Source organism: Quercus robur, chromosome 3, assembly GCF_932294415.1.
Source record: "Quercus robur chromosome 3, dhQueRobu3.1, whole genome shotgun sequence".
NCBI lineage: Eukaryota > Viridiplantae > Streptophyta > Magnoliopsida > Fagales > Fagaceae > Quercus > Quercus robur.
In genome coordinates, this window is record NC_065536.1 from 57,257,093 (window position 1) to 57,277,347 (window position 20,255).

Below are 20,255 nucleotides of genomic sequence, written 5' to 3' on the forward strand. Positions count from 1 at the left end.
CCCCAATACCCAATTGGACTTGTTCTATAGTGACAATTTCCCTTTTTGATGCACAGCTCCCAAGTACATGACTAACCAATGTGCGGATCCCAGTACACAACTTCAATCACCAACTAGAGAAGGTTGTTGGCTGCAAAGTTCTTCAGTTCATCCCAACGATGAAGATCAAGAAGATGCTTGGTCACAAAACCCTACAGTGCACATACACAGCAACTTATTCACAAGAATGATGAACTAGGGCAAAACTTTGTCTTTGGTTACAAATTGCTTGAACAAATTTTGCTCAACACTTGTGCAACTTGTGTACACTTTGACAGCCCTTAAAATAATCATTTTATATGTCTAGGGTTAGAAGAAAAGAATTTCCAAACACATAATCACGGATTAGATTCAAAACAAAACTGGAATTCTATTTTTCATAAAGTTCGACAGATAGTTGTCTATCGAGGTGCTATCGAGCCACGGGGCTGGAACAGCTTCTTAAGCTCGATGGATAGCTAGCTGTCGAGCTAGCTGTTGAGCTTTAATGAGCAGCACTTCTTCAGCTTGAATCTTGGACAGACTTGCATGTCTTCAACACTTGATCTTGAAACATAGTTTCTTGAAGTATTAAACACATTCTAGATCTAGATCTACCCAAATACAAGTAAAGTGCGTTTTGTCAAAAGATAAGCCAATTACATAAAATAGTGACATATGTCCCTATCAAGTGAATCACATATGTCCTAACAATCACAAATGTCAGAGCTCTAATCCACCAAAGATAAAATACCCTCAAAGAAAATTCTCCAATACAAAGTTTAATGCCATAAAAATAATAATAAAATCCTCAGTTTCACAAAATAATTCGTAACTGTTGCCTTCTAAGAATCTCTACTCTAGTAATCCCTCTAATGTATCTGTAAGGAGAAATTAAAGGGGGGGGGGGTGAGATAACTCAATAAGTGGAATTCACTAACATTGGGGTGTGGGAACAAACCTTTCAAATAAATAATTATTACAACGAATTCATAACTTGTAACTCATCAATATTTTTTTTTATCAAATATTTCATATAAAAAAAATCTTTATATTGTGAGCCATCATAATACATATATCAATACCATCATATAAACAATTTCATAGGCTTTTTTCGTGGTCAACATTTACGCCCCGTTGACAAGGTTGTGTTGTCCCCTTTTTGGGATTGGAACCTCATTTTCATCCCCTTTCTTAAGGGTGGCTCCTTTGGAACCTAAAGGTGCACTCCCTTGCTAAGAAGCTTCCTTTTTGGATCCTCAATAGTATACTCCCTTGCTAAGGAGCTATCAATGTGCACTATCCCCTTTTCTAAGACCATCCCTTACTAAGGACTAGCTGCAGTATGATTGTTCCTTACTAAGGACTAAATACAATACTGAACTTTTAATCACGACTTGCCATAGGTTTTCAAAACATATTCAATATGCTCACAAAAATAATCCATTCCTAATTCTCAAAAATATAAAGATATATTTCACACATACAAGTTTAAATAAATTTAGGTTGTCCTACAAGTTTTTCATAAAACGAATAGTCAAAGTGTACATCAAATATTTATAAAATATCAATTTATATATAGAATATCAACATATTTCTTTGATATAGAATAGTTTAATAATCAACACTGTTTTGGGAAAACCCCCAAAATTAGTAAACACCATTTACCTTTTATTTGCAAAAATATGAAACCAACCTCCCTTGAATCACAACAAATCAATAGAATTATAACCTAGCAACACCAAAGATAGGTCCATCAATATACAATTTCCCACTTAAAATCAGTTTTCACACTTAAATAGCTTAACCTATCATATTAAGGCCTACGGAGGTGTCTAGTTTCTTTGAAATACATTTCAGCTTTGTAAGTGGGCTTGGCTATTGAAGTCGTGGCCATCACTACTTGGGATTGCAGTTATTAAATTAATAAATAGGAGCATTGAAATGCCCCACCTGGTGCCTGAACTTGTCAATTAGGTTTCCAAAATTTTCACAACTATTCTAATTATAGTGTCTGCCTATATCTGCCACCATAAATCCCCTGATGCCACAAAACATAAGATATTGCTAGTCAATTTTCTAAACAACGGCAGTGCGTTGGATGGAAAATTGGTTAACTTAAATAATACATAATTTCTTATTCCTACGTTATAGGGTCTAACAAGATATTCTAGGCTTGAAAAGCATTGCTGCCTTCTACAATAATTTAAGGCTGAATGCAAGTCACTAGAAGGATGATAAGAAGATAAATATCAACCATAAAGCAACCTTTTCCCTTTCACATGGTGAAAAACTTGAATTGATAAGGTCCAAGCCTATTACTCTATTAGATACAATTTCAAAGCCTGTGGAGTACCCTTTCCTGACATATAGCCATATTGACCATTCCTAATCTAATATAATAACAATTATAGGAGCCATTTTTCTATTAATATAATGATAGTTTAGGTTCGTGACAACTGCTAGTTATTGAATATTCAAACTTCTTAAATTTAGAGCATGAGAAAGTCATACCTGCAAGTTTCCACGCACAGCTGCATAGAAGAAAAGAAAACCTTAATCGTGTGTTGTGGCTGAAACAAAAGGAACCTTCATATACACGTATAACTTAAGAGGTAAAAGGCTAGGGTTTTTGAAAGCTTATCAAGGCCCATATATTTACTTATGCCACCTCACTTGGGCTTCATATACCATAGTATTTATCTTATTTTTAATATCTTAGGCCCAAATCAATTAAATCCATTTAATTGTAGGCCTCCTTTTTAATTTACGTATAAGAATTAAATTGGTATCAAAATTATGGGGTGTTACAAGATGGGACTCTCGAAAGCGCGGCGCAACCACGCGACTGTTCATTTTCGTCCTTTTGTGTCGGCTGATACTGTTTCCGTCTTTTTGTGTCGGCTGATACTGTTCATGAATAGTAATTTTTCTACTGGCACTGTTCTGAATAGTGACCGAATTTGGGGCTTTTTGGAACTATTCTGATTAGTGACTGGTGCTACCAAAAATAGTCTAGGGACTGTCCAAATTATGGCCCTCGTAAGGATCTTGTGAATCCTGGAAAGGGTCAAATCCAAGTGGATGATGACTGGTAGATGCTTTAGAAGAGGCAGGAGAAGTCTTTTCCTTTTCTTCTAACTAAGAAGCCTGGAGGAGCAACTGGTCTGCAAGATCTTTTAATTCTTTGCTAGATTTTTTGACGACTGTGACGGATTCTAGGCTGGACTAGGACCTTGTCTTCTGGATAATGGCTTTGTGGACTGGAGTAGGGAAATCCTTATCTATTTGATCGATGACTAGATCAATTTTGAGGCTATCCCACCATTTTACTGAGAACTCCCTATTTAGAATATTGTTGCTGATTGCATAGGTCCACATACTGATCCAATGGATTTTATACCTGACAGACATATATATATATATATATATATATTGATTGATCAATTGATTTGAAAGAGTTTATTTTTATAGGCTTGTTTTACTTTAAAAATAAATTAGGCAAAAGTACAACAATACCTATGAACGGGCAAGTTTAAAAAAAAAAAAAAAAATTACAAATAAGTTTTTTTAAAAAAAGAATAAATTGGAGGAAAAAAAAAAACCCTCCCGACAATTGTGATAACGTTTTTGATTATTTGGAAATGTATACTTCTTTAGTCTAGCAACGTTTTTGAAAGTGAAGTTTTTCTTTTTCGTTCTTTTTCCTTGACACTGATATGGTGGAAAAAAGAGAGAAGGGAAGGGAAATATTACTGTATTAGCTTTCCTTTATTTGGTTAGGAGAGGAAAAAAAATGAAAAAGTGAAGAATTTGTATATATTTATAACTTTATATGCTGTGAATAGATACGGATGAATCTAAAAAGTCATGGGAGATGTAGAAATTAAGATCGAAAACTCTTCAATTTTTTGCATAAGACTAACTTCAATGCAAAATTGTAAGAGTCGGATTCAATGAATTAGGTTAATATTATTTGTCTCCACATTTGTCCAATATAAATCCTCATTTCCATTAGACTTAAAAATTAAACTTCTGTACTTTTATGTTTTATTTATGCTATATGATCAGTGTCTCTTTGGGGACTTGTTTTCTTGGGTACTAGTCATTGTGAAGTCTCTCTAGTTTGATTTCATGTTTTCCATTTTTTTTGTTCTTCTTGTTGAACCAAGACCCGGCCAGTAAAGAAAACCCTAGTTTGCACAAGATATTTTCATAGAGAAGAAAATCAAGTGGCTACTCATAAAGCACAAAATTAGTTTAAGTTTATCGTATGAAGCTAGTGGAATTCGAATGTGGCCCCCTTTTAATTGTTTGTAATTATAAAATGTGGGATGCGTTTAATCTATTTGCGGAAATTGATATATATGAAATCGTCGTACTTTAAATACTTTACTTTATCCTCTTAGGATATATATACATAAATATATATATATATATATATATGTATGTCATCCCGGGTGACACAGTCTAGTACTGCTATATTTTGTGAAGATTAGAAATTTGCACTACACTAAACACCAATCTATAATACAGGCAAAGCACAATATAATACTAGCTAGTACGAAATTTTTGTTTACCACATGCTTTCTTAATCTCAACTAGTGAAAAAAGCTTTTTTAGATGGTGATCAGGATAAATGTCCATTTCTTGCGAGGTAAAATTAATAAGTAGGCGGTGCATGACAGTCAACTTTAATATTTTTGTAAGTTTCCTTTGAAACTTCTGATAAGTTAGCGGAAGCTTTGACACTAAATTGTTGCACAAAAAACTGAACAATGAGCTTTTTATTTAAAAACTAGACTCTTAATTTAAATTACAATACTTTACAAGCACTATTATTGCATCAATACACACGCACTATTACATCACTCACTCACCAAATACACATGCACACCTACTGACACTATAGCCCTATTTGTTGACTTTGCTTCACTTCTCTCTAATTTACTTCACCTAACACTTGTCTTCAAATCACTCACTTCACAATACTTCACTCTACACATCGCTCACACCTTCTCACTAGTCTCACACTCTACTTCACAAGTCTTCACAAGTCTCCAACTGCCGCTAGCAGTTTTGTTACTTCACAAGTCTCCAACGCTAACAGTTTTGTGAGATGGCGTATTCTGTAAAAAAAAAAAAAAAAAAAAAAAGTCTTTCACAGCTCATGCCACAAGTGCGAACCAAAGGTTCCTATCTGTACAAGCATAGGTCGGTTAAGTAACCGACATTGAAGCTTCTAGCTTCATCTACTTTCTGCCACCAGAGTTCTAGTAGTTCTAGGTCTTAGTTTATTTTTTATTTTAATTTCTAGCCCCTTCTAGACTATTAGAAAAATTTATGCCTGAGTTTCACTTCTACATAGAAGTCTCTAGAGAACTAAAGAGGGCCATCTCATAAAGAAACCCGGAATGCAAGAGAATGAGAGAGAGGCGGTGCTTGATTTTTAACAACTTCTGAGTTCTGATCAATCTTTTTCTTTTTTCTTTTTTCTTTTTTTTTTTTTTTTTTTTTTTTTTTTTTTTTTTCTGAGAATCGAGTTCTGATCAATCTGATCCATATAAAAGAAAGTGATTCTATATCAGTTTTTTAGTCTCTCGAAATATTAAGAAAATATATATATTTATATAAAATTGATTTTTTAAATTCTGCACTAAAGACAGCAATTGTTGCTATGAATAGGAATCAACAACTGCAGGTACTGCAACTTGACTTTAAAAACTTAAGTTGTTGTAGAAACAAAGGCAAGTTGTTCCTTTTCTTTTTCTCACTTTGATATTCTCTCTCTCTCTCTCTCTCTGTGTATTATATTCTGGTTCAAGTACCTATCTACCACATCTCAAGAATACAGCTCTATCTCGTTGGGTTTTGTTTGGCCTAGACTTTTAGTGACACAAGTACACAACTAGGTTTTTGAGCCATAGCTGGCTCCTAATAGGCAAAATCAATAATTTGCAAGTATAGATCAGCAACCATGATAGAATCATAGATCGCATCTTTTTCTTTCCCAAATACAATAGAAATTTAAATAAAAAACTTCACTCTCAGTCAGAAAAGAAGAATAAAAAGAAAATTAAAACCTTAGAAACCATATTTCTTGTCTCTATTAAGTAAAAAGATGAACATGTTTGTGATTGTGTATACCATATTACCTTGTCCATTCCAATTTTCAACCATATGTTTCAAGGATCACTTAAGAACTTATGCTTATTTTATAGGCCTGTTCCACGACCATCCCATTTCTCAGAATAAATTTTTAATCATGCAGTCTCATTAACTTTTCCACTTTGCCGAGTCAAAAATTGTGATTTGAAACTACAATTTCAATTGCTTTATTGCATGTGTGTAAGTGCATATGTAATAAGCACTGCTCTTATATCATGTATTTAAATATATACCATATTTTTCCATAGCATACAAATCTTGTAAGGTTGAATTTATTCAACCATCTAATTGGCTTTATTCCGTGCCAAATTTGCTTGTAATTCAGCATTTAGTAACCCTGTATTTAGGTGGGTTTGTTGTAAGGGTAGTGAGTGAGATAGAGTGAAGTTTGCTCAAGAGTGTGCAAGAAAACAGAGACTCGCGGCTGGGACTCGCAGGTGGACTCGCGGCTGCAAGCCGCCAGAAGCTGCACACGTGCCAAGCATGCTGGAAGATGAACAGTCATGCTAGCTGGAGCACTACAGGACAAAACAGGACAACTGGCCATACGGTTAACTCGCGACTGGATCTCGCGACTTGGTCAAGCCGCGAGGTCAAGCCGCGAGCCACCTCTATTTTGTAAAACCTGACGTTTCACATTCCTCTCCCACTCCAGTATAAATACCCATTTAACCCACGATTGAAAGAGAGCTTCCAGAGAGAATTTTGAGAGAGAAACCCTAAAGAAAAACAAGATTGTTTCACCCACAATCTATACCTTAGAGTCTCTTCAAATTCCCCTACTCTCTTCCTCTCCATTGTCAAATCCTTGAGAGGCATTATACCAAACCTGGTTCTCACCATTATCATCTCTGTGAGACAGTTGTTTGGATTTCTGGGAAGCAGTTAGGAAGGAACCAATCTTCATTGGTTGATGCTATGGTCTAGTAGCGGAATCCGGGAAGCTAGAAAAGAAAAAGGTTTGGCGCAACCTCGTTGGAGCAAGAAGCTTGGAGGGCTTAGGTGCACTGGGTAGATTAGGCTTGGAGGGTCTATTGCTGTCCTTGTATCCCAACTGTATTTTCTAGTGGATTGATTACCGCTTGGAGGGCGGCGGAGAGGTTTTTCGCCGAGGACTTCGGTTTCCTCTTCGATAACACATCGCGTGTTATCTTTGTGTTTGCATCTTCTTTCCTCTCTATCTTTGCCTTTATATTTATCTGCTGTGGATTTTATTTTGTTATGGCTTAGATAGTTTATAACCAATTTCATATTATAGCATGTGTTAAGTTTCCGCACACTAGTTGTTTGACATATTGCTTGAATTGGTTAAGTTGTATTTTGGGGGTCTAAACGTTCAAAGGTGTTTTGTACACGTTTTTGAACTTTTACATAATGATATAAAACCATATGCTATAAGAATGATATAAAATACATATACGGAATGCAAAAGAGATATATATTCTCTTCCGGAAAATAATATTGACTTATTTTGTTTAGATTTTATGTATTTTTTTTTTCTTATGTAGCATTGTAATGTATTTAGGCTTATTTTTGGCATATTATTGGCCAATTTATATTTTTGGTTTTCTATATGATGCATATACTTGGTAAGGATTTGTTTTTGGCTACTTTTAATTCAATTAAAATTTGGAGGTTAAATTGTGATATTATTGCATCACTATGACATTATTTTTTCTGTTGTTGTATCATGAAATTTTAGAAGTTTTTATAGCTAATTGATATATAAAGCATAAATCATACAAGAAAGACACCTAGGAACCAATGTGATCTATTACCATTTCAAAGTTGCGTGAATTAGATGAATTTTTCCCCAATGTATTTAGTTTAAATTTAGTTATAGTAGAAAACTTCATAGATTAACTATGACTGACAGTAATAGTATTCATAAAATCAATGGGACATAAATAATTTCTTACAAATTTATCAAAATGCATCACGTTGGATATCAGCTATTACATATTAATTAATAGATAAATGTTATGTCTGCATTATTTTTACAACACTTTCATAACAAATCTTAAGTGGCAGGTTGTTATTGGTTGTTATGAGTGGACCAAAAAAAAAAAACTTAAGTTGTGAATTCAAATTAGAACTAATAACAACTTACCAACTATGATTTGTTGTGAAAATATTGTGAACGTAGCACTTCTCTTAATTAATAAGATGTAAATGCTCATTGTGTTCAAAATTTCAAATTAGGTTTTTGTTTGTTTGTTTGTGAAGACCTTTATAGATTAGTAATATAGGTTATGCTATCCTTAATTAGGAAAGCCAGGTTCCTCTCAATCATCAAATTATTTTTAAAAACTGTTTCAAAATGCTAAAATAGCAATTTTTTTCTCAATTCTAGAAAATGAACTATTATGGCAAGTGGGAAGTGTTTGATAGATATTTTCATATTACATCTCACTTTTGATTGACTAATAAGATATGAAATTTCCATTCCGTTTGGCCACAAAGAAAGTTCAAAGATTTATTTTAGGTTTCACACAGAAACTTGCATGGTATTGCAGTATGGCTCTTGGAAAGTTCAAAGGGTTACTTGTCACACCAAAAGAAATGTAAAAAAAAATCAATATATCACTCAAAAGTTCAAAGAGTTGCTAGTCACACCCAAAGCAAGCCACCTTTAAAGCATCCTATTGCTTGCATTCACCCTCTTCCTAATTTGTCATTCACTTTCCTGAATTATATTGATAACCCCTTCACAGTTTTCTTTCCCCTCCTTTCAAATCTTTACAACTATCTATTCATAAATCTAGATGGCTCTTATCACCAGTGAAGGAGTCTCATCTTCTTCTTTCACCAACCAACTTGAGAAGTTTGAAGTCTTCTTGAGTTTTAGAGGTGAAGATACCCGTCTTGGTTTTATAAGCCATTTGTATAATGCTTTGTGTCAACGGGGTATTGACACCTTTATTGATAATAACCTTCAAATGGGAGAAGAAATTTCTGCGAGAATTCTCAAAATCATTGAAAGCTTAAGGATTTCAGTAATTGTATTTTCTGAAAACTATGCATCCTCCACATGGTGCTTGGATGAACTTGCCAAGATTATTGAATGTAAGAAGAATGGCCAATTAGTGCAACCGGTTTTTTACAACGTAGATCCATCAGAAGTTCGCAACCAAAAAGGAAAGTTTGGAAAAGCATTATCTAAACATGAAAAAAAATTAAAGGATAAGAAGAAGTTGCAAAACTGGAGGAAAGCTTTATATGAAGCTGCCAATATATCTGGTTGGCATTACAAGCATGAGTATGTTCCTATATTCAATGACTACTTTATGTCTTACAAGTTCTTATGCTTTTTTTCATAAAAGAAAAGTTTTAATGGTTTTGTGATGACTAGTAGATTTTATTGTTATACAACTCCTATTTGATAGCTATCCTTTTCCTTTTTTAAGTTTTTCCAAATTACGGAATTTTTTTGGTCATATCTTCTACTAAGGCAACTAGCACAATAGTAACAATAAAATAACATAATATTAGATTAGATTATCTTACCAAATAATAAGGAGTTTCTCTAAAAAAATTTAGAAGAAATTCTTAATAATTTTGTTCAAGTATTATAAGTGGGATTTCAATAAGTTTGTGCCCCTCATCTAACTGGATTTTCCACATGATTTCTTGTCAAAAACCTAAATCTAATTTCCTAGAAAACAATCATTAGAAAAAATCCTTGGCTTACTTTTTAAAAAAATTCGTAGTTGTAAATTGTAATACTCAAATTAACATCTTGAATTTAGTTCAAGTTCATATTTAAATTTTATAATTTAACTATTAACATGTCTCGTATGCTTTGTGAATGACAGTTGTACTGAATTTGAATTTATCCAAGAAATTGTTGAAGTGATCTCAAATTCTAAATTAAATCGGATGCCATTATTTGTTGCTCAATACCCTATTGGAATAAATTCTCACGTAGAGGCCATAATATTGCAATTAGATATTGGGTTAGATGATGTTCGTATGTTAGGTATGTATGGCCTCGGTGGAGTGGGTAAAACAACCATTGCAAAAGCTGTTTACAACAAAATATTTGATCATTTCGAAGGAAGTAGTTTTTTGGAAAATGTTAGAGACAAGTCAAGGACATTTGATGGCATTATCCAACTACAAGAGATACTTCTCCGTGAGACCCTAGGGATGAATGGACAACTTAAGGTGAATAGTGAATCGAAAGGAACCATTGCGATAGAGAACATTCTTCGCAATAAAAGAATTCTTCTAATTCTTGATGATGTGGATAAATCAGACCAAATAGAAAGATTGATTGGCGGATGTGATTGGTTTGCTTCTGGAAGTCGAATCATTATAACAACAAGAAATAAACATTTGTTTAAAACTTTAAGAATATATCATTCGACTTACAAGGTTAAGGAATTAGGTGATTGTGAAGCTCTCGAACTATTTAGTATTCATGCCTTTCATAAAAACAAGCCTGAGGAAGATTATTCAGAACTTACTGATCAAGTTATATGTTATGCCAAGGGCCTTCCATTAGCTTTATCAATAATTGGTGCCAATTTGCGTGGAAGAAGTGAAATGGAATGGAAAACTGCATTAGATAAGTACAAAAGGATTCCTGACAAAGATATTCAAAAAGTACTCCATGTAAGTTATCAAGGATTGGATGAAATGGAGCAAGATATTTTTCTCGATCTTGCATGTTTCTTCAAGGGTCTTTCCAAGGATTATGTTGTAGATATATTAAATTCTTGTAATCTATACCCCGTTATTGGTATAAAAAATCTTATTGATAAGTGTCTCATAAATATTGATCAATTTAACAAATTATGGATGCATGACTTGCTACAACAAATGGGTAGAGAGATTGTTCGACAAGAATCACCACAAAAACCTGGATTACGTAGCAGACTATGGTGTTATGAGGAGGCTTCTGAAGTACTAACGGAAAATAAGGTATAACTTTTTTTCATTCATATTTTTCCTTTTCTTCATAGGGAAAATTTAATGATTTTTTTTGGGTTTTTTCCTTGATATATATATAAATATATATTTCTTTAGTTATGAAAGAAAATTTGAGTTTTTCAATATGGTTAAAATTTAATAGTTATTATATTTTTAGTGAATTCTTTTGAATGATGTAATTCACAAAATTTTTTTTTTTTTTTTTTTTCCTTTCAATGAATGATGTAATTCACTAAATGTTTTTTTTTTCAATTAGGGATCAGATAACATTCGAGGCATGATGTTAATCTTCCCTGAACCAACAAAGTTGCAACTAGAAGCTAATTGCTTTGAAAAGATGAGAAATCTCAAATTCCTTATGGTCGGTAATGTAGATATTTGTGTAGATCTTGAATATTTTCCCAATGGTTTAAGGGTGTTTGATTGGTCCGGATTTCCTTTATCTTCCTTACCATCCAATTTTCGTCCTCAAAACCTCATTGTACTCAACATGCCACGAAGTCACATTATATTGGACAAGTTTTTCGAGGTATAATTATTTTTATTTATTTATAAGTTATTTTATAACTTCATTAAACTGTATTTAACATTTGTGGAAGTTAAATTTTGATTTTTTTCCCCCTACAGAAGATACAATGTAAAAGCTTGACATATGTGAATTTCAGTTCTTGTCGATACATTAGAAAATTACCAAACTTATTGAGTGCCACCCCAAACATAAAGGAATTGAATCTTAGTGGATGTGAAAAATTAGTTGAGGTTCATGACTCTGTTGGATGTCTTGCTAAGCTTGAAAGCTGGGACCTCAGTGGTTGCTGTGAACTTCGAATTCTTCCAAGCTACATCTCAATGAATTCTCTTAAAGTTTTTAATCTTCTTCAGTGCATAAGGGTTAAGAGGTTGCCCGATATTCCACAAGAAATGGAAAATTTAAAGTTTCTAAGTCTAGCACACACTTCCATTAGAGAGCTTCCTCCATCATTTAGGAATCTCACTAGGCTTGAGCAATTAGAGTTGGATTCCTATTTCAATTTTTGTCATCTTCCAAGTAGCGTCTATCAATTGCAACATCTTTCCCAACTTGTGCTTTTTGGTAATGACCAATTTGCAATGGGTGTGGGGAGTGAAGATTTGAATCTCCAAGAAAGCATTGTCAAATTCGATAGATTACAATATTTTCTAATTAAGGATTCTAAGTTCCTTTAAGAAATTCCAAAGCTTCCAGAAAGTATAAGAGAAGTACGTGCATTAAATTGCATCTCGTTAAATTCAAAATCATTAAGAAAATTGTTCCTTCAGGTACGTCTCTCTCTTAAAGTAATATTGAAAACGATTTTGGTTACCTTTGCAAATACATTACTAGATTTGCTAAACTTCAATTTCTCAAATTTCTAAATTTCATGCAGTTTGGAAGAAAGTTCAGGCTTCCACAAAATATGAAATGTTTAGATGTGAAAGGCAACGTGTTAATGGACTCCCATTCACATCACAAATTATTGCATCAGATTAATGACTCTTCCCAGCTCTCCCACTACAAGCCCTTACCCACTCTCCATGCGTTTCTGACAGATTATGGAGAGAGATATGATATTAGAGTACCAGGAAAGAAGATTCCAAAGTGGTTCAACCATCAAAGCACTGAAAGTTCCATATCATTCTGGGTTGGTCCTGAATTTCCAACTATTGCCCTTTGTTTCGCTTTTCATCTAGTTCCATTAAAGGACAGTTATGCTAATAATGATATGTATGGTTCTGTTAATGATGATGAAATCAGTTGGGTTTGTGATGTCAACATTTTCAGTAATAGTCATAAGCGACCTTTCACGTCTCGGATGACCATTTGTCATCTGAAGTGTGATCATCTGTGGTTTTACGGAGAACCTCATCACAAATTACAGCAGTATTTCAAAGACATGATGCAAGGTGATCGGAATCATGTTGAGGTTTCATGTAAAATCTCTGGTTGGGTAAGTAGAAACGGAAAATTCGCTCCTGTGATTTCAAGGATGGGGGTACATGCGGAATGCATTTGTCGTCCTCAGAATTCCATTATCATCGATGACAACTCTGAAAATGTTGATGACAACTCTGATGACGCAGAGCTTTCACCTTAACTATCTCCTTTCTCCTCTTCTAGTGGGACCATCTTCAGTGCACTGAAGCAATGAGGGCTGTGATTTGGTTTGGTCATCAATTGCCCATATGACTCAGATGTAACACAACGTCAACCTCCTTTAGTCCCTCAAGAATCATGACACCGGGTACCTCTCTTTGCCATCTGATTCAGGGCTTCCAATAGATGTGACAAATGGGTCCGACTTGGGTTTGGGATTTGACTCAACTGTTGGAGTTGGGTTGATTTGGCTTCCTCTGCTCTGCAACGGCCTATCCATCTGCAAACTATGATTTTGACTTCAACACATATCCACAGTAGGAGAAAATGAGAACCTCTTGATCAAATTTTGAGGAAACATGGCAAGGTATTGTTTTTACATTAAAAGTTAAAACTGTTTTCCTTTGCATCATCTTTGTTGAATGTCAGAGAATGTCTTCCTCTTTAGTTGTATTGTTTAATTTGCATCTTTGTCACTTCTCATTCTCTTTCACTGAATTAACATGCTCATTAATAAAGGAATACTAAGCCAATTTAAAAGGATAAAGTTATGCAAACAAAAGAACATAATTAGTAAAAGAAACTAGTAATTTAATCTGTTTTGAAATTATTCTAGAATAAAAGCCATTAAATTGTTCTGTTTAGTGGAGAAGTAAAACCAAGATGAATATTATGATTAATATTGATGAATATTGACATCTACTTGGTCATAGTATAGAGATTACTTGTAATGAATTTGAATTATTGGTATAATTAGGTGGGCATATTTTTTATGGGATTTTGAAGGTGAAGAGTGGTATTTGGCAGCTGAGGCCTGCTGAATTTGGCAGAAGTAAGCATTTAATTATTAGGAATAACAGCAAATCTTACGAATAGATTTTGCTTCCTTCAAAAAAGGGGGAAAATAATGGTTCTTATTTTCTTTGACTATTTTATGATTTCAATTGTCTTAACATGCAGATGAATTGGATGATTGTGATAATATAAAAAAAGGGCAAATGAGGCCTTAATGCTATGATCACCTGCCTAGACTTCTACATGGTTAGAGACATTTTCCAATGCTGATTTTCCACCAATTGTTTGTGTAGTGTACCAGTACTTATTTTTAACTTGGTTGTACTTTCAAAAGTACAACTTGTTGAGACATACTAATTCTATATCATCATTTGTTTGAAGAAAATTATTTATCATGTTCTGTTAGAATATTCATGTTCTCACATTTGCACAATATATATTCACACAGTTTATTGCTTTGCAGGCTACGAATACTTGGTGTTGGGAGCTGTCACTCCTAGAAGTTGGCCTCCAATCAGGTATTCAAATAAATGTGCAACAATGCTTCTACCAAGTGAGAAATTTTATGCATGGGTCGGTTTTCACTAGTTGGACATGTTTTTAATACATTTTCTGCTTAAGATGTTGCCTTAGAACTCATGGCTAGCCCTTCTTTTTATTCTAACTTTGCAGACTCCAAACTGACAATTTTTTTTTAGTACATTTTCTGCATAAGATCTTGGTTAGCCCTTTCTCTAGAAAATATACTAACAATTTTTTTTTAGTACATTTTCTTACTTATCACACAATTTGGTGATAAGTAAGAAATAGTATCGCATCATAAAAAATGGTCTAAACCTTTTGGTTTTTGTTTTATTTTTTTGGAATATGATAGTATGGATTAGAATCCTCTGTCATTTGTTTTAAATTTGTTGGCTATTATATGTAATTGGAGGAGACCCCACCCTGTGTACAAAGCTTAATGCCTCCAATGTATAGTAGTTTGTAATAATTAATGAATTTCTATTATATATATATATATATATATATATTTATAGTTGACCCTATATCTTCTTCTTGTGGATATGTACAACTGAGCTAAGCTATCTTAGTTGTCTGCTTCTTTGCTTTGAGTCTCCTCAATTAAAAATGAAAGGTTCAATTGTCTTCATTTTCATGGGAGAGTATTGGCAGGTGTTTAAGGCTATAAGGTAGGTTCTCTTCTCATGCCAATATAAGTTTGTGGTTGCTGCCAGAAACTATGCTTTAGGTTGTTTGGAATACTAATGTTATAATCCAAGAATTGAATAGTTGGGTCATGAAATCCCAACCACATTTGTTAATGTGGAACTTCAAAATAGTAGTTCCAGCATAGATGTCTTTAATCTGTATTTGAACACTTAATGAATTAAATTTGACAGTGATCCTTTGTTAGGCAATAGAACTCATGGTTGTTGATGCTCTGTTAAAAGCAAATGATTTTCTTCAAATTGCATCCCCAATTCATCAACCAGCAGAATTTGGAAGGTTTGAACTTTACACATTATCATGAAACTTCTAGGTTTTACTTTACAGCACTGACATAGTTTCTCTGAAAGTGCAGTTAGATGACTCAATCTTAAAAATCATTGAAATTTCTAATGCACAAGAGCTCAAGGAAGCAAGAGACATCATTTAACGCATTCGAAGAAGGGAGCTATATCAGGTATCTTATTACAATTGCAAGATGGGGAAGAGGAAGTAATGTTTGAAATTCTTCATGTCTCAAAATCTCTAACTTCTCCTAGAGTATAAATCTTGGATAATATCAACTGTAAAGGCAATATAATTTTAGCATATGTTGAATTCAAACTCAGTGATATAGAGGGTAGCCTTCAACTTTAGCATAAGGTTGAATATCCAGAATCAAGACTTTTTATGCTTAGAAAATTCGTTACTTAAACCTGAGTACATGGTGAATTTAGTGATGTTGTTTGGAAAATCCATGATGAATTAGATTACAACAAACTAAAAACCATTAATTGAATAAATCGGTATCATGTTAACTACATGGTCAACTATATTTTCAAGGTAGAAGGCGGTAAACCTCATACAAAAAGTGCTTACAATGCAGGTTAACTAAGACTTATACCTTATGCTTTAGAAATCAACAGTAATTCTGCTAAACGCCACCTGCTTGATGTGTTGATAATGAATCCCAACTTAATTAAAGGCATTGCTTTTAAATTTTAATCCTTCTGGAAGCTGAATTGGTTTGACTAATAATTCATGAACAGTTTTTTTTTAGAGGACATAATATTACTTGCACATTGTGAGAATTGACAGCCTGACTTTTGTCAGGATTATGACAGTGATGAGGTATTCTCAGTCCAAGATGATCGCATCAGCCACTTGCTGCCTGCATTTTACCAAGATATGATAGTGAGGGTGTACTCTAAGAAGCCTGAACTGGTTTGTGGAAAATAAGATATTGATTTTGCTAAGTCATTTATATGGTTAGGACCATGAATTATATGCAAATGTTACATACAGGTGGAAGCAGTATCTGAGGCCTTCGAAAACTTTCAGCTGAAGACTCATGGAATGAAAGTGCAGGTTCATGCAACTCCTGACTCAAAGAAGCAGCACCGGAGATAATTGCTTGCTAGAAGATGTGTATGACCTTTATATTTCTCTTAATTGGAATAGGTACATAGTCATTGATAAAGAAACATAGCAATGCCATTAGCAAATGTTTATATCCAAATATCTCAATTCCAGGTATAAATGTATAAAAGGAATCTCACTCAATTTGCTTGGATACCCAAGCTTAAAATTTCCTTGTTGCTCTCATATATACCAGCTATTGGGGCTGTACTATAGTGTGTTGATTGCGATTCTGGTTTGTGTATTCAACAAATAGGATCTGCAGAATATAGGGTAAGAAAATAAGCAGGTGCTGATTTAGTGGAACTACTTAAAATTTTGTCTCTAGAAAATATTAAATTAATTGGAATTGTAGACCTTAATTATATTCAAAATTCATAAATCACAATTTCCTAAGATTAGTTGTGAAACTTTTAAAGTTTCTAAGTTGGATCCATTTGATGGAAATAAGAGCTATTTCCTAAGAAGCATGGACACAAACATGACATGGAACACAGTAATACAACATTTCTTCTTGCTCCACTAATGGGAGTTGCTGCTCAAGCCCTTTGCATGACAATGCCTAGCTTAAGTATGAGCAGAGCTCAAAAACCTTCCACTATGTACTTCCCATCAAGTTTGGGACCAATGAATCCTGTTACCTCACACCTTGACACATTTGAACTTCCTACATTTTTTTTTTTTTTTTAAATTTAAAAACTTTATCACCTTATGTTGAACTTCAAAAGTCCCGTTTGGATGCATTGAAAAAAAAAATTAAACTTGAAAATTATTTTTGAAATTAGAAACAAAAATTATTACTTTTCCTGTTAAAAAAACTTTTGGTGCCTTAAATCAAACCAATCTAATATGGGATACAATTTGAAAGGGGTCATTGGTTTTGCTTAATTGGACATGTAGAAATTATATTTATTGATATTTAGGTAAGGGAATACTCAATTTTGTTGAATGGGAGATCATTTTCGAAAAAGAATACCAAACATGCTCTTAGGCTTTTTTATTTTATTTATTTTATTTTTTTTCACTAATGGCTTATTGGTGACTATTTTAGCATTTTGTTTGGAAATGCTCCAGAGAATAATGAACAAATTCGATTATTATGTTATTAAGGGAAATCTTTGTGGTGATTTTGACGGACCCAAAACTAATCCTCACTATAGCTAAATTGAGCAATAGGATAAGAACAAAATCTCACCAAATCTGATTTCTAAAAGATAGAACTTTTTTTTTTTTTTTTTTTTTTTTGAGAATCCAAAGATTGAACTAATTAGAATAGTAAGACAAGGAGAAATTAGTAGGTACTTTTAAAATACTATATTCTTTCTTCTCACATTCATAATAGGTCAAATATTTAGAATCAAATATTTGATATATAAGTCAGTTTTTTCTTGATAATTTGATAGTTGTAACGAGAAGAAAAAATTTAAATCCTAAATCTAGATGTCATGAAAATACAAGATGATATTAATCATTTGAGTTTTTTTTTTTTTTTTTTAAGAAAGAGTTTCAACATATGGCGTCTGCTCCTGATAATAGCTATTTATCACCAGATTAAGACATCAATCAGTTTTTGATGTAGACGGAGATTGAACCCCAAATCTCTTAATCATTTGAGTTATAAAGTTTTTGACATATACATAATTTATGAGTGAAGTTGTTTTTTTAATATATATATATTTTATGTTGGAAATATTGTTAAATTGTACCTACATGTTAAATATTGTTAAATCTTTCAAATGGGTACAAACTCCATTTGAAAGATTTTGCTATATTCTGATTTTTTTTTTTTTTTTTTTTTTTTTTTTTTGCATTTTGAGGAATCCTAATTTGCATTTTTCTTTCTTCACAAATTCAAAACGTAGCTTTTTAGAGAAAGCAACTTTTAAATCTTACCAAACGCATTTTTAATTTTTTTGGTTTCAAAAAGCCCGTTTCAGCTTCTAAAAGCTGAAACAAACGGGCACTTGAGTTCGAAGGCGTGACTTTTTGAATCTTTCTATGTCTCTCAGGTTTGTTATTTATTTGCTATTAGATTTTCGATTTATTTAGCTGACTAATTAGAAATCAATCCTTATCTCTCTCATCCACAACAATCTATGATCTAAAATTTTTTGGTATAAAAAAGGGAATTGAATATGAAATTGATGAGTCTAAACAAGAATTAAAATTAATAGAATAGTTTGAAATTTTGATTTTTCACTCTAATTGGTTAAATGAATTGGATTGGATTGGATTTTAATTGGTGGGTAGTGTTCAAAATACCAAGTTTCGGTTTAGATTGCTTGGTGTTGAGAAAACTAGACAGGGAAGTGTGAAATTAGAGCTTTGTTTGGGGGGACAAGTTCTTGACTTATATTGCTGTAATATCTCTGAAAATTTAAGGTTTTTTAAGCCTTCCATGAGCTTGTTGAAGCCAAAGTCCATAGTTTGACATAAATTTTAGCTGTAGCTCTTGGTTGAGATATGAATAACGATGTTGGGAAGCCTAAGGATCCCGGATCCCTTTGATAGTGTTTACTGGTGTCATTATAATCCTTTTAAAGGTGGCCAACAGTGCTCAAAACGGGTCTCTAAGATATCGAAGAATTGGCGTGCCATGATGAAAACTTGGGAATTCAAAAAAACTATCTAGTGACTGATTTGTGGAGTATAAAAATGATGTTTAGCGAAAGTCTGGTAATTTTAGGATTATATTTATTGGAGTTCCTAAAAATTGGGCCCTAGGTTTAAAAAGGTCTCGTGTTAGGGGCGATATTGGTAAAACAATTCTGTAAATCAAAAGAAGCCATAGAAACTGTATTTGAACTCCTGAAACACACTCTAGGACTTTGTTTTGGTGGTAGGACTGGGGTTAGTGGGGTATGATGGGAGCTTATTTTGGAGACTTAAGGATTGTTTAACTTAATTTGTAAAAATCTGGTTTTGGTGTCATTCAGGGCAACATGTGGTTAAGACAGATGTTATTGGTGGACCAAAACTGGAGTTTGTGTACTGCTTTAGATCTCTTTTGGGGGTTGTCTTTACATGGGTTTGAAGGGTTAAGTGCATGTAAGTAAGCATTTATACCTTCTACGTATTAACAGATGCCTTTCTATTTCTAATTGATTTAATTTACTATCAGTAGAGCTAGTTTTAGTCTTGCATCTATTTGATAGGGTTGCACTATTCTTCATTAGATTCAAGTTGACATTGCTTCGAACTTTTTTCTTTTTTTGAATAGACATCGGTTCAAACTTGGTTGGCCTTGCGAGGGTAAGTAGAATTTTGCTAAATTGGGATTTTCCTAAAGATGTATTAGTTTCTGTTTTTCAAACTTATTGTTTTCTAAGGAAATAAGAGAGCTACTTGTATTATAAAAATTTGTTAATTATCTTGTTATGACATTGTAGAAGATTTTAATAGACATTTTACCAAGAATACTTGTGGGATGAGCTAAATTTTAACATGTAAGTGAATGTCTTCAATAAGGCATTTCAAGTGTGTACTTGTTTCTAGAATCTAATTGTTCAAATTGCATTTGATTTTCTATGAGGAATTCATTGCTCATTTTAGTCAGGATGTTTTGAGAAATTATCAAAGTTAGACCCCGTTTGTTTCCACT

General features: G+C 33.2%; 3 protein-coding genes across 33 annotated transcripts in view; all 3 read left to right on the forward strand.

The window, feature by feature from the left end:
- LOC126718519 (uncharacterized) overlaps positions 1 to 20,255 on the forward strand; it is a 225,007-nt gene that overhangs the window by 150,174 nt on the left and 54,578 nt on the right. For 2 of the 25 annotated variants that reach the window (XR_007652945.1, XR_007652959.1), the window contains one exon: positions 16,349 to 16,421. The exons of the other annotated variants lie outside the window; for them this stretch is intronic. The gene's annotated coding sequence lies outside the window, so the exon portion shown is untranslated. Of the gene's footprint in view, positions 1 to 16,348; positions 16,422 to 20,255 lie in introns of those variants that run through there. 25 annotated transcript variants of the gene reach the window in all.
- The window catches only part of LOC126718523 (disease resistance protein RPV1-like), a 161,567-nt gene that overhangs the window by 35,077 nt on the left and 106,235 nt on the right, over positions 1 to 20,255 (forward strand). The gene's annotated exons all lie outside the window — the stretch shown is intronic.
- LOC126719832 (disease resistance protein RUN1-like) overlaps positions 9,407 to 20,255 on the forward strand; it is a 56,780-nt gene continuing 45,931 nt past the window's right edge. The window contains exon 1 of the mRNA XM_050422343.1: positions 9,407 to 9,445. The gene's annotated coding sequence lies outside the window, so the exon portion shown is untranslated. The remainder of the gene's footprint in view (positions 9,446 to 20,255) is intronic.